Source organism: Chiloscyllium plagiosum, unplaced genomic scaffold (assembly GCF_037043375.1).
Source record: "Chiloscyllium plagiosum isolate Xiang-an unplaced genomic scaffold, Cpla_swu_hap1 HiC_scaffold_46, whole genome shotgun sequence".
Classification (NCBI taxonomy): domain Eukaryota; kingdom Metazoa; phylum Chordata; class Chondrichthyes; order Orectolobiformes; family Hemiscylliidae; genus Chiloscyllium; species Chiloscyllium plagiosum.
In genome coordinates, this window is record NW_028270184.1 from 63046971 (window position 1) to 63053136 (window position 6166).

The window sequence follows — 6166 nt, forward strand, 5'->3', positions numbered from 1 at the left end:
GATACTGTGCTCAGGGACATACACCCAGCTCATGGCCTGTCCCTCTGGGCTGCTCACTCCGTGTTTGTACACACTCAATGCTGCTGCAAGGATAATATGCTCAGGGACACACACCCAGCTCATGGCCTGTCCCTCTGGGCTGCTCACTCCGTGTTTGTACACACTCAATGCTGCTGCAAGGATAATATGCTCAGGGACACACACCCAGCTCATGGACTGTCCCTCTGGGCTGCTCACTCCGTGTTTGTACACATTCACTTTGATATGCCTTGAGTGTTCACAGAATTATTGCTTTAACTTACCCTGCCCTGAGCAGTGTTTCTCCTCAGCCAGAGCTACCAGTCTCACTCGCCTGCTACATTGTCTTGGTGTTTAGCACAGACACAAACCCAGGAAGCTGAATATCATTGTCCACAGTCAGTCACGGTGCCCAGCAGTGAGACAAGGGGACTCTCAGATCCCGGTCTGGGACTTGGACACGGTCAGGAAGTCTCTTGTGGTTGTTAGGGCTAGGATCCTTCTCCTGTGAGGGGGTGAGGAGCTGAATGTTGGGGAGACCCACGCCTCTCTTGGCACTTTCTCTCGTATTGTGGGATTGGTCCTTATGGGATGTGAAAATTAGCAAGAGGTATTAAGGGAGATGGAAACGGTTGGTGCAGCTGTTAGTGCTGGCAAATCTGGGGGAAAGGTGGCAATGTGTCCTGAGTGAGTGAGTGGGCAGCACAGGCAACAAGCAGAGTTGGGTAGAGGAGCAGTGATGAGGTTGGAGAGATTGAGAGAAGGTGCTGGATTCAGTGAGGGTGGGTACGTTCACATGCAGTTACAGGGGTGAGGTTGGGAGAACATGAGTCTTGGGGGGAGGTGGGTGCAGTAACAGAGAGAGTGAGGTCACAAAGTGCAGATGGTGGCACTTACCCTGGTGGAGTGGCGAATGTCACTGCTGGGCATTCACCCAGAAGGCTGGCATCCCCTTGACCCAGGGGTCACCCTCGGACCAAACTTGCAGGATCTGGTTTCATGGCCTCCCTTGCCAGTCCTGGAGGAAGATAATGTCCCTCAGGTGCACCATGCCATCCACCAGAACCTCAGGGGCTTGGTCTCAAAGTAAAGCCCCAGATTTACCCCCTCTGCCATGTCCAGGGTTTTTCGGAGTGACAATCCTCGAGTGTTATGACTTTTTAAAGATGGCCCCTGTAACAGGGAGGCCGGTGCATTCTGGGATATCCAGGCAGCGAGCAGTTGTTATGACGAAGGGGAAAATCCTCGCGATTGTATCAGATGAGAGAAAGTCCACATGGGCAGGGAGGGTAGTTAATGAAGCAGATTGGGGACGGTGTCATGAGAAACAACACTTAACGTGTTGGAGAGAAACCCTCCATGAAACTCGTCTAAAATGAGACTTGACCAAATCAAAAGATGGTTGATGCCTCTGTCTGTCTGAATCAAAATGGGAATGCAGTGTGAAATATTGGGTGCAAAAAACTTGCAGCAGAGAATTATACAGGAAATTCAAATCCTTAAAAAAGGGGTAACACAATGTTCCAAACTGTTAAAAGGAGCTGGGGAAAATCCCCGGCCTTATAGTTACCTACATTATCCAATCCTGACTGGATGCAGGGATGGTGCCGAAGGACTGGAGAATGGCTAATCCTGCAGCTTTGTTTAATGTGGCGAAAGGGACTGACTGAATAGGTCGCGGCTGGAATTCTGAGACAGTGGATAAACGGTCACTGAAGAAGTCCCAGGGACTCGAGGACAGAAGGTCTGGATTTGTTCAAGGAAAATCGTATGTAATTAATCTGACTGTGTCGGTTTGAGGCAGTAACTTGTAACTGCATGGGCATGGGAACCCAGACTGTAGCTTTAGGGTGCAGGACCTGGAGTGTAGGGAGGTTAGGAACATGGCATCAATTTCAAAGGAGGGTGCCTGTAAACAGGAAAGTGGCTTGAAGGGTGTATACTTCAATGTAAGAAGTATACGAAATAAGGCAGGTGAACTTGCAGCGTGGGTTGGTACCAGGGACTTCGATGTTGTGGCTATTACGGAGACATGGGTAGAACAGGGACAGGATTGGCTGTTGCAGGTTCCAGGGTTTAAATGTTTTAGTAGGGTCAGAGGTGGGGGTAAAAGAGGGGGAGGTGTGGCATTGCTTGTCAAAGATAGTATTACAACTGTGGAAAGGACGATGGATGAAGACTCGCCATCTGAGGTAGTTTGGGCTGAGGTTAGGAATAGGAAAAGTGAGCTCACCCTGTTAGGAGTTTTTTACAGGCTTTCTAATAGTCCTAGAAACGTAGAAGAAACGATTGCGAGGATGATTCAAGAGAAGAGTGAAAGTAATAGGGTGGTTGTTATGGGGGCCTTTAACTTTCCTGATATTGATTGGGAAAGCTATAGCTCAAGTTCGTTAGATGGGTCAGTGTTTGTCCAATGTGTGCAGGAGGGTTTCCTGACACAATATGTAGATAGGCCAACAAGAGGTGCGGCTATACTGGATTTGGTTCTGGGTAATGAACCAGGCCAGGTGTTAGAATTAGAGGTAGGTGAGCACTTTGGGGACAGTGACCACAATTCGGTGACTTTTACTCTAGTGATGGAGAGGGATAAGTGTGCACTACAGGGCAAGAGTTATAGCTGGGGGAAGGAAAATTATGATGCGGTGAGGCATGACTTAGGATGTGTGGCTTGGAAAAGTAAGCTTCAAGGCACGGGCGTAATTGCTATGTGGAGCTTGTTCAAGGAGCAACTATTGAGTGTCCTTGGTTAGTATGTACCCATCAGGCAGGGAGGAAAGGGTCGTGTGAGTGAGCCGTGGTTTAATAAGGAATTGGAATCCCTTGTTAAAGGGAAGAGGACGGCCTATGTAAAGATGAGTCGTGAAGGTTCAATTGGGGCGATTGAGAGTTATAAGGTAGCCAGGAAGGACCTGAAGAGAGAGCTAAGAGCAGCAAGGAGGGGACATGAAAGCTCCTTAGTTGGTAGAATTAGGGAAAACCCTAATGCTTTCTATAGGTATGTCAGGAATAAAAGAATGACTAGGGTAGGAATAGGTCCAGTCAAGAATAGTAGTGAGAAGTTGCGTGTGGAGGCTGAAGAGATTGGGGAGACACTGAATGAATACTTTTCGTCAGTATTCAATCAGTAACAGGACATTGTTGTCAATGTGAGTACTGAGTCACAATTAAGTAGAATGGATGGCTTTGAGGGATGTAGAGAAGAGGCGTTGGAAATTCTGGAAAGGGTGAAAATAGATAAGTCCCCTGGGCCTGATTGCATTTATCCTAGGATTCTCTGGGAAGCAAGGGAGGTGATTGCAGCGTCATTGGCCTTGATTTTAATGTCCTCGTTGTCTACAGGTGTAGCGCCAGAAGATTGGAGGCTAGCAAATGTGGTTCCCTTGTTCAAGAATGGGAGTAGGGATAACCCTAGTAACTATAGGCCGGTGAGTCTCACTTCTGTTGTGGGCAAAATCTTCGAGAGAATTGTAAGGGATAGGATTGATGAACATCTGGATAAGAATAATGTGATCAAGGATAGTCAGCATGGTTTTGTGAAGGGCAGGTCGTGCCTTACAAACCTTATTGAATTCTTTGAGGAGGTGGACGAGGGTAAAGCGGTAGATGTGGTGTATATGGATTTTAGTAAGGCGTTTGATAAGGTTCCCCATGGTAGACTACTGCAAAGAATACGGAGATATGGCATTGAGGGTGAGTTGGAGGTTTGGATTAGGAGTTGGCTGGCTGGAAGAAGACAGATGGTAGTAGTTGATGGAAAAGGTTCATCTTGGAGTGCTGTCCCTAGCGGTGTTCCGCAAGGATCTGTTTTGGGAACATTGCTGTTTGTCATTTTTATAAATGACCTGGAGGAGGCATTAGAAGGTTGGGTGAGCAAGTTTGCAGATGATACGAAAGTCGGAGGAGTTGTAGACAGTGAGGAAGGATGTGGCAAGTTACAGCTGGATATAGATAAGCTGCAGAACTGGGCAGAAAGGTGGCAAATGGAGTTCAAAGTAGCTAAGTGTGAGGTGATTCACTTTGGTAAGAGTAATAAAAAGAAGGGGTACTGGGCTAATGGTCGGATACTTGGTAGTGTGGATGACCAAGGGATCTTGGTGTCAATGTACACAGATCTATGAAAGTTGTCACCCAGGTAAATAGTGCGGTGAAGAAGGCATACGGCGTACTGGCTTTTATTGGTAGAGGAATTGTGTTGCGGAATGCTGAGGTCATGTTGCAGTTGTATAAGACTCTGCTGCGGCCGCATCTGGAGTATTGTGTGCAGTTTTGGTCGCCATACTATAGGAAGGATGTGGAGGCACTGGAACGGGTGCAGAGGAGGTTTACCAGGATGTTGCCTGGTATGGTAGAAATATCGTATGAGGAAAGGCTGAGGCACTTGGGGTTGTTTTCATTGGAGAAAAGAAGGTTTAGGGGTGACTTGATAGAGGTGTACAAGATGATTAGGGGTTTAGATAGGGTCGACAGTGAGAATCCTTTTCCACGTATGGAGTCAGCTATTACAAGGGGGCATAGCTTTAAATTTAGGGGGGGTGGGGGGGGGGGGTGTCGGTATAGGACAGATGTTAGGGGTAGGTTCTTTTCTCAGCGAGTCGTGTGTTCATGGAATGGCCTGTACTGCCCTCGATGTTGTACCGTTCCAAGCCCACGTAACCTACACTAGCCCACTATCCTCCATATGCCTATCCAATGCCCGCTTAAATGCCCATAATGAGGGAGAGTCCACCACTGCTACTGGCAGGGCATTCCATGAACTCACGACTCGCTGAGTAAAGAACCTACCCCTAAAATCTGTCCAAAGCTACCCCCCCCCCCCCTTAATTTAAAGCTATGCCCCCCTGTAATAGCTGAGTCCATACGTGGAAAAAGATTCTCACTGTCGACCCTATCTAAACCTCTAATCATCTTGTACACCTCTATCAAGTCACCCCGAAACCTTCTGCAATCTCCTCCCTTGCTTCCTAGAGAATCCGAGGATAAATGCCATCAGGCCCAGGGGACCTATCTATATTCACCCTATAACTCTTGCCCTGTAGTGCACACTTATCCCTCTCCATCACTAGGGTAAAAGTCAGCGAATTGTGGTCACTGTCCCCAAAGTGCTCACCTACCTCTAATTCTAACACCTGGCCTGGTTCATTACCCAGAACCAAATCCAGTATGGCCTCACCTCTTGTTGGCCTATCTACATATTGTGTCAGGAAACCCTCCTGCACACATTGGACAAACACTGACCCATCTAACGAACTTGAGCTATAGCTTTCCCAATCAATATCAGGAAAGTTAAAGGCCCCCATAACAACCACCCTATTACTTTCACTCTTCTCTTGAATCATCCTCGCAATCGTTTCTTCTACGTTTCTAGGACTATTAGGAGGCCTGTAAAAAACTCCTAACAGGGTGAGCTCACCTTTCCTATTCCTAACCTCAGCCCAAACTACCTCAGATGGCGAGTCTTCATCCATCGTCCTTTCCACAGTTGTAATACTATCTTTGACAAGCAATGCCACACCTCCCCCTTTTTTACCCCCACCTCTGACCCTACTAAAACATTTAAACCCTGGAACCTGCAACAGCCAATCCTGTCCCTGTTCTACCCATGTCTCCGTAATAGCCACAACATCGAAGTCCCTGGTACCAACCCACGCTGCAAGTTCACCTACCTTATTTCGTATACTTCTTACATTGAAGTATACACCCTTCAAGCCACTTTCCTGTTTACAGGCACCCTCCTTTGAAATTGATGCCATGTTCCTAACCTCCCTACACTCCAGGTCCTGCACCCTAAAGCTACAGTCTGGGTTCCCATGCCCCTGCAGAGTTAGTTTAAACTACCCCCAAGAGCACTAGCAAACCTCCCACCAAGGATATTGGTGCCCCTCAGGTTCAGGTGCAGACCATCCTGTTTATAGAGGTTCCACCTTCCCCAGAAAGAACCCCAGTTATCCAAATACTGGAATCCCTCCCTCCTGCACCATCCCTGTAGGCATGCATTTAACTTTTCTCTCTCCCTATTCCTCGACTCTCTATCACGTGGCACGGGTAACAAACCAGAGACAACAACTCTGATCGTTCTCACTCTGAGCTTCCAACCTAGCTCCCTGTAAGCCTGCCTAACATCCTCAGCGCTCCTCCTACTTATGTCATT